The sequence below is a fragment of the Lynx rufus genome, unplaced genomic scaffold, assembly GCF_022079265.1.
Source record: "Lynx rufus isolate CCGP_SWC_20201006 ecotype Redwood Valley unplaced genomic scaffold, mLynRuf1.p SCAF_5, whole genome shotgun sequence".
NCBI classification, from domain to species: Eukaryota; Metazoa; Chordata; class Mammalia; order Carnivora; family Felidae; genus Lynx; species Lynx rufus.
The window spans coordinates 117,183,624-117,204,410 of record NW_025814867.1 but is presented as its reverse complement, the minus strand read 5'-3'; positions in this window follow the sequence as shown (position 1 = coordinate 117,204,410).

Here is a 20,787-nt window from a genome sequence, read left to right as displayed (position 1 = left end):
GAACCATAAAACGTTAGGTCCTGAGTGGCTATGGAAATGATGGCACCATTAGAAGTAGGGAGTAAGGAGAAGTTAGTTTAACTTTATGAGTTTGCTAAATTTATGGTGTTAGCCAAACCTTAATAAGTTAATAGGTCCTGAAAACGTGAGTCTGAAGCTTTAGAAAAAAGAATTCAAAGGTAAAATGTGTCTCTGAGACGATGCCAAGATCTATATATCTTTATGTATGGTATACATACATATAACTTTGTCTTGGGCCACCTTTCTTAAGTTCATGCCAACTGCTAAAGTAGGTAAATCTTCACATCCCATCAGCTTAAAATACCAAAATAACAATTTTTTTTAACGTTTATTTATGTTTGAGACAGAGAGCATGAACGGGGGAGGGTCAGAGAGAGAGGGAGACACAGAATCTGAAACAGGCTCCAGGCTCTGAGCCGTCAGCACAGAGCCCGACGCGGGGCTCAAACTCACGGACCGCGAGATCGTGACCTGAGCCAAAGTCGGACGCTTAACTGACTGAGCCACCCAGGCGCCCCAAAATAACAATGTTTTAAATGCAGAATTACCCGAGAAAGCTGTTTGTCGGGTGGCCTTGGTAGCAGTGATTCAGATCCCGTGCCCTCTTCATCTTGTGCAATGTAAGGCCTTAGAATCTTGTGCTCATGGCCCCTAAAATGGAAGGTAGTCTTGACTGTGGTGGATTTTACAAGCCCAGCTTTCAGTGGCACCTGTCACTTCTCCTCCCCTTCCATTGACTAGAAGTCGTATTGCTGTATTTGACTGCAAGCAAATGTGCAGGAAGTAGTGTGCCTAAATAGAAAAGTAAAAGGTTTTAGAGTCTATAGAACAGTTGCTGCCACAAGTCCTTTTTACTTACATGTATAATATGTGAGAGGCAGGCAGTTCTAAAAGGCTGTTGAAAAAACATCAGTTTCTTGCTAACTTCACCCATTTCATATTCTCTACAGGCAACCATGTTTAACTCTTCTCTCTCTGCTTAAACCCAATACTTCTATTAATGGTCCATGTGTCTGCTCTGGGCCTGCACTGTTCAGATCTCCTTACAAGACAGAACTTATTAGAAAGAGAACAATTAGCTGATAGCCTAGAGCTATTTTATTTCAAAAACCCCAGCCCAGCACCAAGCCACGGGGCATGGCAGAAATACTAGAGCAAGTCTATTTCTTCCCCAGGGATGGCCTCCTGTAACCATCTCAAGCTCATCTCATCCTGGAAGAGGTTTTCTCATGGCTACACCATGGTCTGAGCTCCCTATGGCTCTTTTCCTCAGCTCTCTCTTTCCATAGGCCTCAGACATGAACTCCAGTCTGAATGCTCCCTATGCCTTCTCTTGCTCTCTTCCGGGATCTTTCTCTGGCGCCCCCGCCGAAAGATTTCTGGAAGGTCTAATTTCCTCTTGGTGTCTGTTTCTTGACGAGTCTCAACTGAGACAATGATGCTCAAATTGGTTAACCTGAAAATTAAGATGTCACCCTTCACCCTTCCCTTTATCCCATCTTGGATCCCCTAAGCAGTCATGTTAGGAATGTTAACTTCTATTCTTTCCTCTAGGTCCCACCACACCTTCTGTTGGTAACCTCCTTACTTGTTTTGATTACCAAAGAAATCTCCTGCATAATGCACCTGTCTGTGATACTGATATCTCCAATATCAGTCAGACTGATACATTAGCACAAATTTAATTATGCAGTTCCTCTTGCAAAACAAATGCCTCAGGGGTGGGCAGTTCATATAAATATGCAAAACAAGTGAAGAGTATGGTGACTCGATAAAAGCACCCTCTGTTCGTCCAAAAACAATTTCTCAGGGACAAGACAACATGGATCCAATGTAAATGTCTGATCTTTTAAAAGAATGCCTAATCTGAGTTTTTGTGAGAAACTCTTATGTATTTCCAGTATGATATCCCATCTCATAATGAAGAAGATATACCCAAGGGCTGAACTTAGCTCGTAGCTGCCTCCTTATCATTTCTAAGATATAGACTCTATCTAATATTGGTACGTAAGATCTGCCTTGAATAAAACCCTGCTTCTCTCCACATTCTCATCTGTCCACACTATACACAGCTGCACTGAACCACTCATAGTTCTCTGAATATGCCACTTTTTTTTTCTTTTTAAGCATCAGGGCTTTTAAACTTCTGTTCTTTTGTTTAGAATCACTTAGCCAATTTTCTTTTTATTCCTCTCCTTATCTGCCCAGCACTGTGTTAAATTTCTTTTCTGTGTGTGTAGCAAAGGAACACTGTGATTGATCCTACATAACACATCAACTTTTATTGAAATTGCCTCTTCTTGGGGTACCTGAAGGGTCAGTCAGTTGAGCGTCCAACTTCGGCTCTCGTCATGATCTTGTGGTACGTGAGTTCGAGCCCGTGTAGGGCTCTGTGCTGACAGCTCAGAGCCTGGAGCCTGCTTCCGATTCTGTGTCTCCCTCTCTCTCTGCCCCTCCCCTGCTCATGTTCTGTCTCTCTCTCTGTCAAAAATAAATAAACATTAAAAATAAATAAATAAATTGCCTCTTCTTTAGGTCCCATCCTTACTTGTGGCTGAGGACACTTTACCAGGAACTGTGCCTTGTAAATCATGATTTAAACCTCTTCTATTGCAATGCCTGGTATATAATAAGCATTCAAAATTATCTGAGTTGACTTAATATATTAAAACAATTTTTGATAATAATATAAAGGGTCATGTCCCTGACTTCTTTGTCCTTGTAGATAAAAGTGTAAATTTCCTTCAGGTCAATGAAACTAGTTAATGTTCTGGTTGTGTATCTTGGATCATTGAACATACTGATTTCTGCTAAGACTGGTTCATTTTCATAGAATTTTGTGGACTCCTTTCATTGGTCTCAAAGCTCTCATTTTTCTTAGTGCAGTTAAGTCTTTTAAGGAGACCCTTGAACCAGAGCTTAGCTATAAAAATTTAACAAGGTAAATGCCAAAGCTTTTCTGATCCTTTATACTCTCTTACTATGTACAAATAACGTCAACATGCCTACTAAAAACCACTTTCTTATGGGGCAACTGGGATACACATTCTATGGACCCAGAGGATCTAGACACAATTTGGGAAAATAAGTGGTAGAATTAAATACACCATAAAATAAAGATTTTGGTGGTTTACAGAAGTCCTCACCCTGAAATTCTTTGGGAAACCCAGTTACAAGCTGATGGAGAGTAGTCTTAATTAAATCAGATTTTCCCACTAGGTGGGCTATCATCTTCCTTCTTTGAAGAAAGATAAGTTTCCAGTTGGCTTAGAAATAGTAAAAGAAACAATAGTAATACTAAAACCTAATACAAATCTAAAAATTGCTGGATAATTTCTATTACATATATGTGCATATACATGTATGTATTATATTCACCTGTTCCAAATCATAAGTACTTTCAATTGAACGTTTACTATGTGCCAAGTGCTTAATATGAATCATTTAATTTTCCTTATGAACATTGAGATTTATGAAATGAGAATATCTATTTTTTTTATTTTATTTATTTATTTATTTTGAGAGAGAGAGAGAGAGCATGAGTGCGAACTGGGGAGGAGCAGAAAGAGAGAATCCCAAGCAGGCACCATGTCAGTGTGGAGCCCAATGTGGGGCTGAAACCCATGAACCGTGAGATCATGACCTGAGCCAAAACCAAGAGTCAGACGCTTAACTGACTGAGCCACCCAGGGGCCCCTGTTATCCATTTTATAGTTTGAAGCTTATGGGGGTTTAATAATCACATTACATCATATAGCTAGCTAGTGGAAGAACTTTAAGTCAAAATCAACTCCAGGACCTGTGCACTGAATGACCACACTCTGTGAGAATTATAGTACTAATGAGGATAAAATCTGAAGAATGATGATAAAATGCATTCTGATCTAAGATCTCAGATAGTCTCCATTTTGTTGCTTTTCAATGTGCATGTTATTCAGTAACCCTGTTGGTAGAGACACGTTTTTACAGAAACCTTTGATTCTTACTACTATGGCCGAGGAAGGAACAAACAGTAACCCTTGATTTCATTTCTGTGAACTCCATTTCAAGAGCATGAGATTTGTCTGACATATGGTGAACCCTTCAAGCAAACATACTCCCTTGAACATTCAACAAATAATCTAATTTGGAAACACCAAATACCACAAGGAAAAAGTAGTACTGTTGTGCTATTTTTTGACAGATTTCCACACCAATGATTTATGGAAGTGTGTTAAGTTTGGGATTCTTATCTGAAGCCAAGAAAAAAGCCCTTATATTTTTAAAGCCTATCACCCTCAATGATGGAAGCCAAAACCTTGGAATGTTTGCTAAAATCAAGGATGAGAGAACACAGAATGTCATGTACTATCAAGAACTTATTGACTTTCATATGGTTCTCATTTATTCTCATACGTGGCAAATCAAAAGCCTTGGGAGGAAGCCAATACAAATTGTTATAGATAACACTATCTGAATTTAACTGCCATAGGTACGCTTCATATAATAAATACATATTTCATATCAGCAACTCAGCAGCACAAAAATGGAAAAAGACTCTAGTCAAAACCAATTTGGATACTCTCCTTTAGACAATGCTCAATTTGCCAATATTATTATTTATCTTGGGCTGAAGATCCCCTAATACTCAATTGCTTTATGTTTCTGACTCTAGAGGTTTCTGTATATATGTGTGTGTGTGTGTGTGTGTATGTGCATATATATATTTCATACCCCATGGAATATTGAAATCATGTTACAATATCTCAGGGTAATAAAATCCTTTCAATATATGAATGGTTAGTATGTGCTTGCAGAATCAAATAGATTAAATTATTCAATATTTAAAATTTCAAAGACATTTTGCAAACAGGATTTTTTTCTGTGTTTAATTGGCTACAGTTTCGTTGGAAGCATCATTTCATCATGGAAGTTTCTAGCATGACACTGCTATAAATTTTAGTCTAATAGGAATGGATCAATTATCAAATGCCTAACACAATGCCTGGCACACAGTAGGTAAGTAGGCACACAATAAGTATTTGTTGAATGAATTTTAAATGTGTTGTTAGAAAACAAATAATATTACTTTTTCAACCAATATGCTATGAATCCAGTGAATAATATACAATCTAATTCCACTTAGATTCATGTTTCTCTTAAAAATTGAGAGAGAGAGAATTTGGTAAATGCAAGTCTAATCTAACACATAACCTGGTTCGTGACTGGTCCATAGAATACACTTATAATTATTTATTAAAAGATAAATAATTTTAATTCAGTATCACTACAGGTAACAAAAGAAATTCTTTGTATCTTTTCCTGCTGAAGGAAGGGAATGCATGTATAGTAAATGACTTACTAAAATGTAAAGAATTAGTAAATGGCAAGGCCAAGATTAAAACTAAAATTTTTTTGAGAAATGCTTTCCTTCTAAAACATGCACATGAAAGAGGTCAAGAAATACTTTTTTAAAAGTGTTTCTTTTTAATGAGTGTTCTAGTGACTATTATTATGTAACATCACTTAGTGGCTTAAAACATTATCACCTAAAGTCACTAATCTCATATTTTCTGTGGGTCAGAAGTTCAGACATGACATAGTATAGAGAGCTTATCTCTACTCCATGTTTTCCACGGTTCAGATGGCAAACTCAAAACCTATGGTTTAGGGGGTGCCTGGGTGGCTCAGTCGATTAAGCCTCCGACTTCAGCTCAGGTCATGATCTTGCAGTTCATGCATTTCAGTCCCATGTCGGGCTCTGTGCTGACAGCTCAGAACCTGGAGCCTGCTTCGAATTCTGTGTCTCCCCCCTCTCTCTCTGCCCCTCCCCGCTTATGGTAAGTCTCTCTCTCCTTCAAAAATAAATAAACATTCAAAAAAATCCTATGGTTTGGAATCATCTGAAGTTTCATTCACTCTTATGCCATTACTAATTTTGGCTGTCATTGAGGACATAACTGGGCTATTGGCTGAGGCACTCACATATGGCTTGTATTTGTGGCTTGGGCTTCCTCATACTATGGTGGCTACTTCCAAGTACAGGCATCCCAGGGGAGAGAGAGAAGATAGATATCAATAATTGTGAAAAGTCTGAGATTTTATCCTATTTATAAGCCAACAAGCTAGCCTATCACACTTTCATGAATGCTGGTGGAAGGCAGGAGGTTTCTGGATGAGACACAGTGGGTGGTTTGGCCCCCATAGCAATAGCTGAAGCCAGTGTCATTGGTTTCACATGCTGGTTCCCCCAAGCCCTGATTTCTACAGAGCAATGCATTTATCTAAGTTTTCTTTGATGTCCTTCATCAGCATTTTGTAATTTCATCATAGAGATCCTGTACAAGCTTTGTTTCACCTATACCTAAGTACTTCATTTTCTTGGGCACATTGTAAATGATATTGCAGTCTTGATTCCAGTTGCCACATACTCATTGTTGGTTCCTAGAAAATGATTATTTTTTTTGTTTTTATTTTATATCCTGCTTCCCCACTGAACTCACTCACTAGTTTTACGTTTTAGGTTTTTGTAGATTGTTTAGAATTTTTCTATGTAGACAATCATGCCATCCAAAAACTATAACAATTTTATATCTTCCTTTCCAATATGTATGTTTTTAATTTATTTTTCTTTTTTCATTGCTCTGGCTACAACTTCCAGTACTGTGTTGAATGAGAGTGGTAAGCAAGCATCTTTGCCTGGGTTTCAGTCTTAGAAAGCAAGCATTCAGTCTTTCACTATTAAGTATGATGTTTGCTGTTAGTTTTTGGTAGAATCTTTTTATGAAGTTGAGGAACTCTTTTTACTTTTCTGAGTTTTTTAATGAACAGGGGTTAGAATTTTTCAAATGTTTTTTTTCCGTCTCAATTGGAATGATCATATGATTTTCTTCTTTAGCCTGAAGATATGGTGATTATACTGATTGATTTGGAATATTAAACCAGCCTTGGTTTACCTGGAACAAATCTCTCATGGTGTATAAATATTTAATGCGCTGCTGGATTCAACTTAATAATTGTTCAGAATTTTGCATCTAAGTTCATGAGAGATATGTAGATGTAGTTTTTAATCTTTCTTTTATTTCATTACTTTTTTATTTTTTTCTCTTTTGGTATCAGGCTTCATAAAAAATGTTGAAGATTATCCTTTTCCCTTTATTTTCTAGAAGAGATTGTATAAAATTCTTTAATTATAGAATATGCCAGTGAAAATATCTAGGCCTGGAGATTTATTTCTCAGGAGATTTTAAATTATGAATTCAATGTATTTAGTGAGTTTGGGACTATTTGGTTTATTTATTTCATTTTGGTTGCGTTTTGGTAATTTGTAGTCTTTGAGAAATTTATGTTCTAATCAGTTGTCAAATTTACAAGTGTAGTTTTAGTATTTGCTTGTTGTCTTTGGGGTCTTACTAATATTTGTGATTTACATCTTTGCTATATTCAGTTTTATTAGTCTTTCAAGAAGTTTAACATAAGTGTTTTTGTTTTTTTTTTTTGAAGAACCATTTTTATGCTTCATTGATTTTATTGTTGTCCTGTTCTGATTTTCATCGGTAATTTCTCTTATCTTTATTATTTCTTTTCTTCTCCACTGCTTAGGGTTTTGTTGTTGCTGTTCTTCTTTTTCTAGTTTCTTGGCAGATTATTGATTTTTAAGTCTTTTCTCTCTTTGAAAATAAAAATACAGTATTATATTATTTTTCTCTTATCACTACTTCAGGCACATTTCATTAATACTGATATTTTTTGTATTAATTTTCATTTAGTTCTATGAACGTTTTATTTCCTTTTAGACTTATTCTTTTTAACCATGGATTACTTAAATATTTTTTAAAGTTTATTTATTTTTGAGAGAGAGAGAGAGAGAGAGAGAGAGTGGGGGAGGGGCAGAGAGAGAGGGAAACACAGAATCCGAAGCAGGCTCCAGGCTCTGAGCTGTCAGCACAGAGCCCGACACAGGACTCAAACTCACAAGGTGCAGGATCATGACCTGAGCCAAAGTCAGCCACCCAACCAACTGAGCCCCCAGGCGCCCCAACCATGGATTACTTAAAAGTGTGTTGTTTAATATTCAAATGTTTATAGATTTTCCTGTGGTCTTTCTGTCATTGATTTCTAGTTTGGTTCTAGAATGATTGAAGAACATCCACTGTATGCTTTCAATTTGTCTGGGTGTGTTTCATGACTGAAGATAAGGTCTCTCTTGGTGAATATTCCATGGGCACTTTAATAGAATGCATTTTAATGTTGTCATTTGTTGGAAGATTTTTATCAATATTTATTAGGTCTTGTTGGTTAATAGCATATTTATTTATTTATTTATTTATTTTATTTTAAAGATAGAGAGCACTCAAGTGGGAGAGAGGAGCAGAGGGAGAAAGAGAGAGAGAATCTTAAGCAGGCTCCATGCTCAGCATGGAGCCCCACACAGGGCTTGATTCTTCAACCTTGGGATCATGATCTGAGCCAAAATCAGGAGTCTGATGCTCAACGGACTGAGCCACTAAGGCACCCTAATAGTGTTTTTTAATTATTCTATAGTTTTGCTCACTTTTTCCCTATTACTTTTAAACACTCTCAGGTGGGGTTTTGAAGTCCCCAACTTTAATTGTGGATTTGCCTATTTCTTCTCTGAACTCTATTCATTTTTAGTCTTTGTAATCGGGAAACTCAGTTATTGCTGCATACACATTGAGGATCACTCTCTTGATGGGTTGATCCTTTTGTTGTGCGTTACCTTTCTTTAACCCTTCTCTTTTTTTTTTGCTCTGAAGTCTATTTAATCAGATATAAAAATAGCTAATCTTGCTTTTAAAAATTAATGTTTTCATGATATATTTTCTTTCATCATTTTATTATTAACATACCTATATCATTTTGTTTGAAGTGAAATTTTTATAGACTATAGTTTGGTCTTGATTTTGCAACTATTTTGCCAATCGCTATCTTTTTTCTTGTGTACTTAGATGATTTATTGTAAAGTAATTACACTGTGGCTTAGATATGTCAACTTACTATTTGTTTTCTGTGCTTTCTCTCTCCATTTCTCATTCCTTTCTTTCTCTTTTCTTGCTTTCCTGTGAGTAACTTAACATTTTCTTTAGTATAACCTTTTGATTTATTTTTAATGCCTTTGAGTATAACATTTTATATAATTTTCTTAGTAGTTGCTCAAATTATTATATTAAACAAGTGTAATTCTGAACATACATATACATTTGACAATGTATAGATGAACAAATGAGTTGGCTTTTTCCACCTGTACCAAATGAGAAGTGGTCTAGATATTTTTTATAGGTCTCTCCTGTTCTAACATTCTGTGATATGTGACTAACCTTGAGGATTATAAATTTCTTATATTTGATGTCTCTTCAGGAAGGGGAAACAAAAGCAAAAATAAACTATGAGGATGACACTGAGATAAAAAGCTTTTGCACAGAAAAAGGAAACATTAATAAAATAAAAAGGTAACCTACTGAATGGAAGGGACATTTGTAAATAATATATCTAATAATGGGTTAATAACCAAATTCTGAAAAGAACTCATACAGTTAAAAACCAAAAAAAACAAACAAACAAAACAAAAAACAAACAATAATCTTATTAAAAGTATTCAGAGGACCTGAATAGACATTTTTCTGAGAAAGACATACAGATGGCCAATAGACACATGAAAAGATGTTCATTACTAATCATCAGGGAAATGGAAATCAAAACCACAATGAGATATCACCTCACACCAGTCAGAATGACTAATATTAAAAAGACAAGAAATAACAAGCTTTGGTGAGAATATGGAGAAAAGGAAAGCCTCATGCATTGTTGTAGGAAAGCAAATTGGTACAGCCACTGTCCAAAACAGCATGAAGTTTCCCCAAAAATTAAGCATAGAAATACCATATGATCCAGTAATTCCACTAGTGGGTATTTTCCCCCCAAAATTAAAATGCTAATATAAAAAGATATATACACTGTTTTTATTGTACCATTATTTTTTTATCCAAGATATGAAAGCAGCTCAAGTTGTCTATCAATAGACAAGTGGATAAAGAAGATGTGGTATATATTCACAATGGAATATTACTCAGCCATAAAAAAGACAAAGATCTTACCATTTGTGACAATATGGATGGAACCAGAGGGCATTTTGCCAAGTGAAGTAAGTCAAACAGAGAAAGACAAATACCATAGGATTCCATGTGTATGTGGAATCTAAGAAACAAAACAAATGAACAAACAAAAAACACAAACAGACTCATAACAAATTGGTGGTTGCCATAAAGTAGGAGTGTGGAGATGGGTGAAGGGATTTAGTGGTACAGACTTCAAGTTATAGAATGAATAAATCACAGGGATGAAAAATTAAGTATAGGGAATATAGTCAATAATATTGTAATAACTTTGTATGGTGACAAATGGTAATAACACTTATGGTGAACATTACATGATGTATTGAGTTGTTGAATCACAATGTTGTACGCTTGAAGCTAATATAATGTTGTATGTCAACTGTATTTCAATAATAAAATTTAAAATATTATTTTATATACACTTATAGTGCTATATATGGAAAAATAAAACATGGCTTTGTTACATACATTGATTTTAAGTGAGAAAAAATGCATACACCTGTATATATACGTATATATGTATACTTTTACCACTTATAATAATTTTTAAATTGTCATATTTTTCTATAGGAATTAAGATTATTGCCTATGCCACTGAGCAGAGGTTTTTGAACTGGTCTCCAGGATTTAAGGAGTTAATTGAAAACGGCATAGAATCCTTTGGCTGGTTGTAATATTCTGGATTATTTGACATGTGGGAGAAATTCTGTTTATTCTTCCTTTTTCCAAAAAACAGCATCTTCACTTGATATTTGTACTTTTTACACCTTTTTTTAAATTAAATTTTTTGATGTTTTATTTATTTTTGAGAGAGAAACAGAGTATGCGCAGGGGAGGGGCAGAGAGACAGAATCCGTGGAGACACAGAATCCGAAGCAGGCTCCAGGCTCTGAGCTGTCAGCACAGAGCCCCACATGGGGTTTAAACTCATGAACCATGAGCTCATGACCTGAGCCGAAGTTGGATGGTTAACCAAGTCACCCAAGTGCCCCCATACTTTTCATACTGATAAAAGCATCAGTGGCTTTTTTTTTCTCATTTAAACACTTAAAATATATATATATATATGTGTATATATATATATATATATATTAGAGAGAGAGAGAGGGAGCTGGGGAGAGGGACAAAGGAAGAGAATCTCAAGCAGTCTCCATGCTCAACATGGAGCCCAATGCAGGGCTTGATGCCAGGACTGTGAGATTGTGCCCTGAGCTGAAATCAAGAGTTGGACAGTTACCCGACTGAGCCACTGGGCCCCAGTGGCTTTAAATTTTGTTAAAGCCACCACTGAATTTATAGGCACACATTTATGGTTTGTTTATTTGGTTGCAGATCACTGAACGAATGGGGCAATAGAAACAAAAGCATGAAATTGAATGAGTTGTCTGGTACTAATACAATAAGCCAAAAGTCCATGCATTATTGCAATCACAACAAATAACGGGATTTTTGTTTGTGTGCTTGTTTTGGGATACCTACTCGGTGTCGGGCATTTATTTGGGCCTTGGATATGTTGGTGAAATAGAGAAGTGAGGAATATAGTGAAGATGTAAGTTGAAATTCATGTTGAAGCTGGAAAAAATGTTAGTCCTTTCTGACTCCCACAAGAGTTCAGATGCTATAAGTTGCTCCTCCTACATTCCATGCTTTGGTCATTAAACTCACATTCACTGAGTGAACTGCATTTTTCTTAGTTTTCTACATTCTGAAACACCCTTAGCCATGATACTGTATACTTCTGGAGAATTGGCTCTAACAATTTCTTATTTGTATGCCTCAGGTGTTTTGAACACTGAAGGGCTTTTAAAAAGTGACCATTTTGAATGGATAAGTGAATAAACATGAATATCATCAGATATTACATATCACTATGAGTGCTTCCTGTTATGCTTGTTACAATGTACTGCAGTGGAAAGAAATCAGGATTTACTGTTAAACAGACCTGAGTTCAAGACCTTTAGCTCTTTTTATGAGTTGAATTCAATGCTGACTGAATTCTAGAGACTAAGGTTCTTTTTTTACCATGTGTATTAAAATAATTATATCAAGCTAATAGAGTTGGAAGGATAAAGTGGAATATTATAGGTAAAATGTTTTCCTCAGGTAAACTTACCTCACTCAAATAGGTAAGTTCTTCTCTCCCTACTTAATTATCAAGGTCCAGTGAAAGGTCTGGTTTGAGGATTGATGTTCATCAAAATTGAGATGTCAAAGAAGTGAGCTTAAAAGGTAAATTTTGAAAAACCTTTGGGACCCATTGTCAGACATTTGGCCAACTCCAATGATAATTTTTTATGTTAAAACTAATCAACAATTTCTTTCAAAATATAAAACAAACCTTCTCCTATATCTCATTGTTAACAAAATGACTTCGTTTTTGACATTTGAAATAAGTAATAATAAAGTTTACATAACATAGAAAGATTACTTTAGTGAAACAGAATATTTTGACTTTCTATGGAAGCTATTTTTCAGTCCAACTTAAATAATAAAAAAAAACTTAATTTCTATTTCCTGGTTTTAAATTATAAGCCATATATTTCTAGTTTACAGAAGACTACATATATTTAGAGGGCTGGGAATGTTGTTTCAAGTGAGTAGATATTAAGTGTGGTAATTGGCTACCTTGTGAGCATAGTTTCCTGCTATGTAGGACACGTAAATTATTACATTTAGTCTGAAATGATTGAAAATGTTTCCAAAGCCTTTTAACAATTAAAAGAAAAATGTGAAGCTCTTAGAAGATCTGATTCACTCAGCAAATTTGTATTTTGATTAAAAGAACTATTTGATCCTACATAGTAAATGCGTGGAAAAACGTTGGCCCACTATTTGATTCAGTGTGGTTGTTAAAGAAGAAAATATGGCTCTTATGAGTGGTTTTAGCCTGTGTAGCTTTTTGATTGTATTTGTTTACCCACGGTGGAAATCTCTTTATTAAATTGTGGGCAACAAGCACTTTTATTGGGTTTCCTAACAGTAACTGCTTATTTCAGGAAGCATTAGATTAAAGTACTAGATGCAGATCTCTGGAGTTGATCTTGTAACAAAGCTAAAGCACATTGACCTGATACTTATACATGTGCAGGAGACAGACAATTTCCTAAAAGTCTGGATGCAATTTCTTCTTTTAGTTTTAAAACCAATTTTAACAGTGTTTTCTACCCTTACTAAGGATATGGGCATATACATCAAAAGATATGGTTTGATAAAGTCTCCTCTTCACTTTAGTTTTATGTGTATGCAGCAATTGAAACCTACATGACAATAAAACACTACTTAAAAATAAAAAACTCAGTCCTGTACGTGCAGATGAGCCATTGTTAATTGGTATTCTCGTATTAGCTGTTATACTCTCAACACTATAATTAACATGGTGCTGATCTTGTATTGTTTCCTCTTCTCCACGGCTTGCTGTGTATTCTTCTTGTTCTTGGGTCAGTTGAGCCATACATCTTGTGTTCTAAACCATATGGAGCATGTTTTTGTATGAACTCTTATGATTGAGGACATCTGTCTCAGCCCCTACATTTGCCTTCAGGGGATCTTTGCATCTTTTAATGATACAGCTAACAGCATGTTTTTTATCATGAAGTTGGCCATACACAGCTTTACTGGGGATTCCACGGTTTTCATTACTAAAAAGCCACATGGAAAAGGCTATATTTTATCTTTCTCTCTTTTCTTCTGTCTTGCTTTTCTTCTCCTCTCCTCTTTCTTCCTTTCTTCTTTATTTAATATTTACTGAGTGTCAACCATGTGCTAGACAGAACCTACAATATCCCAAGTTGCAGGTTTCCAATACTATACAGATAGTCTACAATTTCTAAATGAAATGTATTTTTCCATTCAATTACTTGTTTTGAGTATAGTTTAGATGCCTCAAACTATATATGCTATGCTTCCATATATTTTAAGTAATATGATTCAGATTAAATTCTTCTAGATTTTTCTGAGAAATATTCTTTTTTTTTTAAATTTATGTATTTATTTTGAGCGAGACAGAGACTGTGTGAGTGGAGGAGGGACAGAGATAGAGGGAGGCAGAGAACCCCAAGCAGGTTCTACACTGTAAATGCAGGGCTTGATGTGGGGCTGAACTCACCAGTGGATGAGATCATGACCTGAGCTGAAACCAGGAGTAAGATGCTTAAGTGACTGAATCCCCAGGTGCCCCCTGAGAAATATTATTATTTTATTTTATTTTCTGAGAAAGAGAGAGAGAGCAGGGGAGGGGCAGAGAGAGAGGGAGAACAAGAATTCCAAGCAGACTCAACACTGTCAGTGCAGAGCCTGATGTGGGGCTTGAACTCACGAATCATGAGATCCTGACCCGAGCAGAAATCAGGAGTCAGACGCCTAACCAACTGAGCTACTCAGGTGCTGTTCTGAGAAATATTCTTAATGAACCTATCTGAAATGTCCACAGGCCTCATAAGTTAACAACACAAAATGTTACTAGATAATTCCATACTGAAATTCTAATTCTTCCTACTTAAGAATGTTCATCATAATTTAGTTATAAGCAAGCATATGTGATAAATGTTTAACTAAGATTATTTTTTAATCACTTTTAAATGAGTAGAGTAACACTAAATAGATAGGAAGCACAGTGATATGGCATTGAAACTCTCATAAGCACTAGGAAACAGATACAAAATATGCATAATTTTTAAAGCAATTACTTTTTATATAGCTGCTGATTTTAACTTTGTTATTTGTCAAACACTCATTTTCTTGTTTGATGAAGATAAACTTAATGAAAACTTCCGAACAATGAAAAAGAAAAAACTAGACTAATGTAAATTACATTGTAAATTTTAGTATTTTTTTTCTTATGGGTAAATTCACACTAGTCTCATTTGTTGCTAAATGCAGTATTCAAATATGTTTTCAAATAATTTAAATCATAGAGATAAATGTTTTTAAGCAGTCTCGGTGAAAGCATATTGACTAGTGAAATGGAAATATTGATATTTATTTAATTTCTTAGTGCCTGTATTTACTCCTGACCATGCATGATATTTATTCAACAGAAATATTATTGAATATCAATAGATATACCAAAAACTGTGTGATAGATGAAAGATACTGAGATAAACAAGATGTAGTCTCTACCCTGGGGGGAGGAGTCTATTTTTTATTACTGAGAGTTTGAGAGGAAGATATAAGTACAATAAAAATGCATTTTGTTTTCAAGGGTATAATTTCTTAAATAGGGTATGTGCAAACATTGGTACATTTTTGTGCCAGTCAATGGTGTGAAGAAATTGATATTCCCATAATGCAAATATAATGCTGTATTGTAACTTTTTTTAAACATAACATTATTGAAATATAAGTTACATAAATTCATCTATTAAAATAAATAGCTTTTTTACAATGTTTACAATTGTGCTACCATAACCACTATCCAGTTTTAGAACACCCCAGAAATTTCCCTTGCCCCCTTTTGCATTTCCCCACTCCCAATCCCAGCCCCAGACAAGCAGTGATCTGCTTTCTATCTCTGTGCATTTTCCTTTTGTAGAAATGTCAAAAAATTAGCGATAACTAATATAGTCTAAAATATATATAGTTTTGCCAAAAATTTTTTCACAAGTCTCAGCTTCCTTTTTAGTATGAAAAGTAGATTTCAGGTGGCATTTTGAAATGTGGAAGATGCCTTTTGATGAAGAACTTTCAGGGTACCAACCCCAACTCTGTCAGCTTGCCCAAAAAAGCCATTAGGAATCTTTAGAGAAGAAACACTTGGAGGTGTAGGCGTGAGGGACATTTTGACTTTCTTTTTTAAACCTCTGGAGGTCCCGTTTTCCTAATATTACACTGCAGAAACAATGCCATGCAATGTGATTGCCAATATTGAAGTTCTCAAATTTTAAAGAATGAATATTTTATCAATTTTGATTTTAAGTCTTCTGATACAAGGGAAAGGGACTAATGTTTTATTGATTGATTATGGGGAGGAGCACTCCATAGAAGCTATTTCTTTTAATCTTTTACCATAATTATGTAGATATTATTTTCCTCATTTTATAGATGTGGATACTAGACCTTATAAAAGATCAGACATTTGCCTCAGGGTACAGCTAGTGACAACTGATATTTAAAAGCATGTCTGTCTAATTCTAAATTTACTGTTTTAGTTTCTTAGATAAAAATTAAAATATTTTGATATTATAAATTCATTCATTTGGTGGATGTTCTTTCTGTTATTGTTTAATGGTTACCATTCAATTTCACTGGTCATCAGGGAAATACAAATCAAAACTATAATGAGATATACTGAGATATATAAAACTATAATGAGCTATAATGAGATATCACACCTGTCAGAATGGTTACTAATCAACAACACAAGAAACAAGAGGTGTTGGCAAGGATGTGAAGAAAGGGAAACCCTTGTGCACCCTTAGTGGGAATGCAGATTTGTACAGCCACTCTGGAAAACAGTAGGGAGGTTCCTCAAAAAATTAAGAGTAGAACTACCCTATGACCTAGCAATTGCACTACTGGGTATTTACTCAAATAATACAAAAATACTAATTCAAATGGATATATGTACTCTGATGTTTATAGGAAGATTAACTACAATAGCCAAACTATGGAAGCAAGCCAAGTGTCCATCGACTGATGAATAGATAAAGAAATAGTATATATAGAGAACGGAATATTGCTTAGCCATCAAAAAGAATGAAATCTTGCCATTTGCAAGGGCATGGATGGAGCTAGAAGGTATCATGCAAAGTAAAATGAGTCAGAGAAAGACAAATGCTGTATGAGTTCACTCATATGTGGAACTTAAGAAACAAAACAAATGAGCAAAGAGGAAAAAGGAGAGAGGGAGGCAAACTGAGAAACAGACTCTTACCTATAGACAACAAGCTGACGGTTACCAGAGGCGAGGTGGGTGGGGGGAGGGATGCAATAGGTGATGGGGATTGAGCAGGGCACTTGTGATGAGCACTGGGTGTTGTATGGAAGTGTGAATCACTATATTGTACACCTGAAACTAATATTACACTGTATGTTAAGTAACAGGAGTTTAATTAAAAACCACAAAAAACAAAAAAAGATTTAAAACAATGCTCAGCACACAAAGTTCCAGTTGTTTGTAATCAGCTGGCCAATAATTGAAATGGTTATTAAAGATCATGAACCAAAAACCATGCTAGTTGCCTGGAATTAAATGAAAGAATAAGAAATGATAAAAAAAAAAAAACTTCCATAAAGGTTTTACTTGTTCTTATAAATCTTCCATCATGATATATCTTAAATCACAGGAAATTTCTAGTTTAAAACTTTTGAAATTTACATTACATCTGAAAAAGGAGCCGTTTTTGCTGACTTCTTTCTGTCTTCTCTAAAGCAAAGTGCATGCTGCTTTCCTGTGCCAAATGATACACTTCTATTTGGTACCTAGAATGTCCTCTTGCTGTGTGTGTGTGTGTGTGTGCGTAAGACAGAAAAATTAATAAAGTTAGTTTAACTAGATCACTCCTCCACTATTTACTTATTCATTTTTTTAAAAAAAGTAACTGCAATTACAATACATTTAAATGCAGTCTGAAACTCTGTTGGGAAGTAATGCTTTTAGAACAAAATTTCCAATCTGGTTTACTGGAAATTTTAGCAATATGTAAAATCCTAATGCGTTTCCATCTGTAAGACTTTCACACACTTTTTATCAGGTACTAGAGAAACACTGAATGTTAATGCTATCAGATTTTGCTGAATTGGTGTAGTATATAACTCCTTTCATATTAAAGATTTCACCCACTTAACTTCACCAGAAGTAGTGTTTTCACAATGCATGATAATGACAAAGACAGAATGGCAACAAGAGAGAAAAGTGCCATCAGGTTTGTAGTAAAAAGAAACACCGCTTTTTTTCTATCAGTTATATTTTCTGCTTTAATAAAGAAAAATGAATGCCTTTGCAAAATGTTTTCCAAAATTTACTTAGTCTTTATTTCCAACTTAAATCAGAAACCCTACTTGTGAAACTCTGTGTGTGTGTGTGTGTGTGTGTGTGTGTGAGTGTCATGGTAAAAAAGACATATATGATATATTTACTTGTCTTATTTAAGTTTGTTGTCAAAAATCTGTTGGTTAATTGATGCTAGCAGTAGGATAAATGTATTAATAAATAATATTCATAATACTTTGTATCTGAATTTTCTTGTCAAAGTTTCTTATTATCTTCATTCTTTTCTTTTTTTAATAGGAATTTGGAGTTAGATCATGTGACCATATCATTAAGTGTATCAATCAAAACCCTTATCAGGATATTGGAAATTGAAAAATGGCCATATGCCTGGATGTGATGCCAGAGAAGAGGCATAAAACTAGAGGGTGTTTCTAAACGCCTTCCAGTAACAATGAAAAAACGGAAGTTATTTGCGATCTTAAAAGATGGTTAAGGAAAAAGTGAAACTTGAAACTAAGGAAACAAAAGTTTAGACAAGATAATCCCAACATCAGAGAGAGCATTTGTCATTGTCAGAACTCCAAAGAGCAATAAAGCTTTAATCCATTTCATGGACCCCAGGCCTCATGGTCTAGTAATTCTTATGTCACCAAACCATCATGATCTGTATGAAATTACAGTGTGTCACCACTTTCCATCTGCAATCTTAATGTTTCCGTCGTATGATTGCATGACAAGAAAACTCTTGAACCAGAGCACTCTACTTCACAGGAGTTGGATAGAACCAGCTGCTCATAATTTTGGATTTTTATAAGGGCTCTTTAGTTCCAGAATCCCTGTCTGACCTTTGTCCATTTTCAGAATTCTTCAGGAATAAATGGATGTCTTTTGCTATCTTAAAATTTTTTTTTAATAATGAGAAGGAGTTCCAAAGCTACCCATTGAATCACTGTCTTCTTCCATTGTTTAATTGTGTAACAGTTATGGAATCTAAAACGTGCCCCTTTTAAATTACATTCACTGGTTTCAAAATGAAACATTTTTTAGATGGCTTCATTGTCCTCCCTGAAAAAGAACATCATTGTCTAGAATTAACAATTACCAAAATTGATGTCACAATGAATTATGTGTGTATTTATAAACATTTTTTTTTGTTGCAAAGCATCAAAAGGGATTGTTGGCTGCTTTTATTTGGCATGAACAAATAAGGGGAGTTTAGAAATGTAACTGATGAAAAAAATTTCAAATTACACATAAATCTGCAAACGTCTTTGTGCCCACTATTTCTATTCCACGGGAATACAAACTCTTGTATGATCAGTGATATTTTACTGAACATTAATTTTCCATCTACAACACAGCAAATATATGGCACAATTTCCTGTTGAATTAAAAACAGAACTGATCACAAACACTGTTTGTGATAAGAGTTCTACAGATTATATGTTTTGTCTAATATTTTTCTGTGACATCTAGAAAATTTTGGAATCTATGTGTGTTAGAAATGAAATCAAGATTATTAGGTGGAAAGTCTCTATGTAAAAAAGAAAAATTGAACTCTCCTTGTGATATAGCTCTGCTGATTGTAAGTAGGTGGTTTTATGATGCCAGTTTGTGGTTTCACTATTTTTTCTTAGAGCAAAAAAAAAAAAAAAGATGGTAGTTACCACACCAATTTGAGTTACAACTGATATATTTCTAAGGATCACGATGCACACATATTGCTAAAATTCATTCCTACAAATTATGTGCATTTAAAGGAAAACACAAAGCGTTCCTGGGTTGGGGGGAGATTCAGGTTTACACAAAGTGGTCTGCTTTGGAAAAAGCCGTAGCGGTATTGTAACTAATTAAGTATGGAAAATGTTTATGCTCTATGCCTCCTATTGGTGAATCCCCATGCCTTTCTCTGTTAAAGCCTCTAGAAAGTACAGCACCAAAACATCTGTTTAACCGGGCTTGTTCTACATCATTCAAGTTCATCTGACCACAGAATGCTTTTAACTAGGTATCTGTTTTGCAGAACACATGTTGGGAAATGCTAGCCTGTATTCCACTGAATCACAACACAACATTTTGTACTGACATGATGGTCAAAGGCTGAAATGGGTTTTTAAATTTGTTCTTTGCAATTAAAATTTTTTTTTATTTTTGAGAGAGAGAGAGAGACAGAGAGAGACAGAGACAGAGGGTAAGCAGGGCAGGGGCAGAGAGAGAGGGAGACACAGAATCCTGAAGCAGGCTCCAGGCTCAGAGCTGTCAGCACAGACCCCAACACAGGGCTCGAACCCACGAACTGCAAGATCATGACCTGAGCTAATGTTGGACGGTTAACAGACTGAGCCACCCACGCGCCCTTGTTCTTTGCAACTTTTTAAGTTTGGAAATTTTGCAGCAAAATACATAAGGCTCTCTGATTATCAAGAGGCTTGTTACCTATTACAGTGTGTGCAAACTGTTGTCTCCTTTTCTAAGTTGCTGTATATGCCTTTTCAGGAGAGCTATTGATTCAGTAGCAAATTTTTGACTATTTTTCCTTTAATTACATCCAAGTATAAAGGAAGTTAAGATTTCTTAGAAGTAGCTTAATCAATGAGGAGAGAATTAAATGCTTAATATTTCTAGGATTCAGTTGGTATACAACACATTTTTTATTTCATCATACCTAAATCAATTCAGTGTTAAATGTGCCCCTTTATATTCTTTATATAATACAAAATGAAC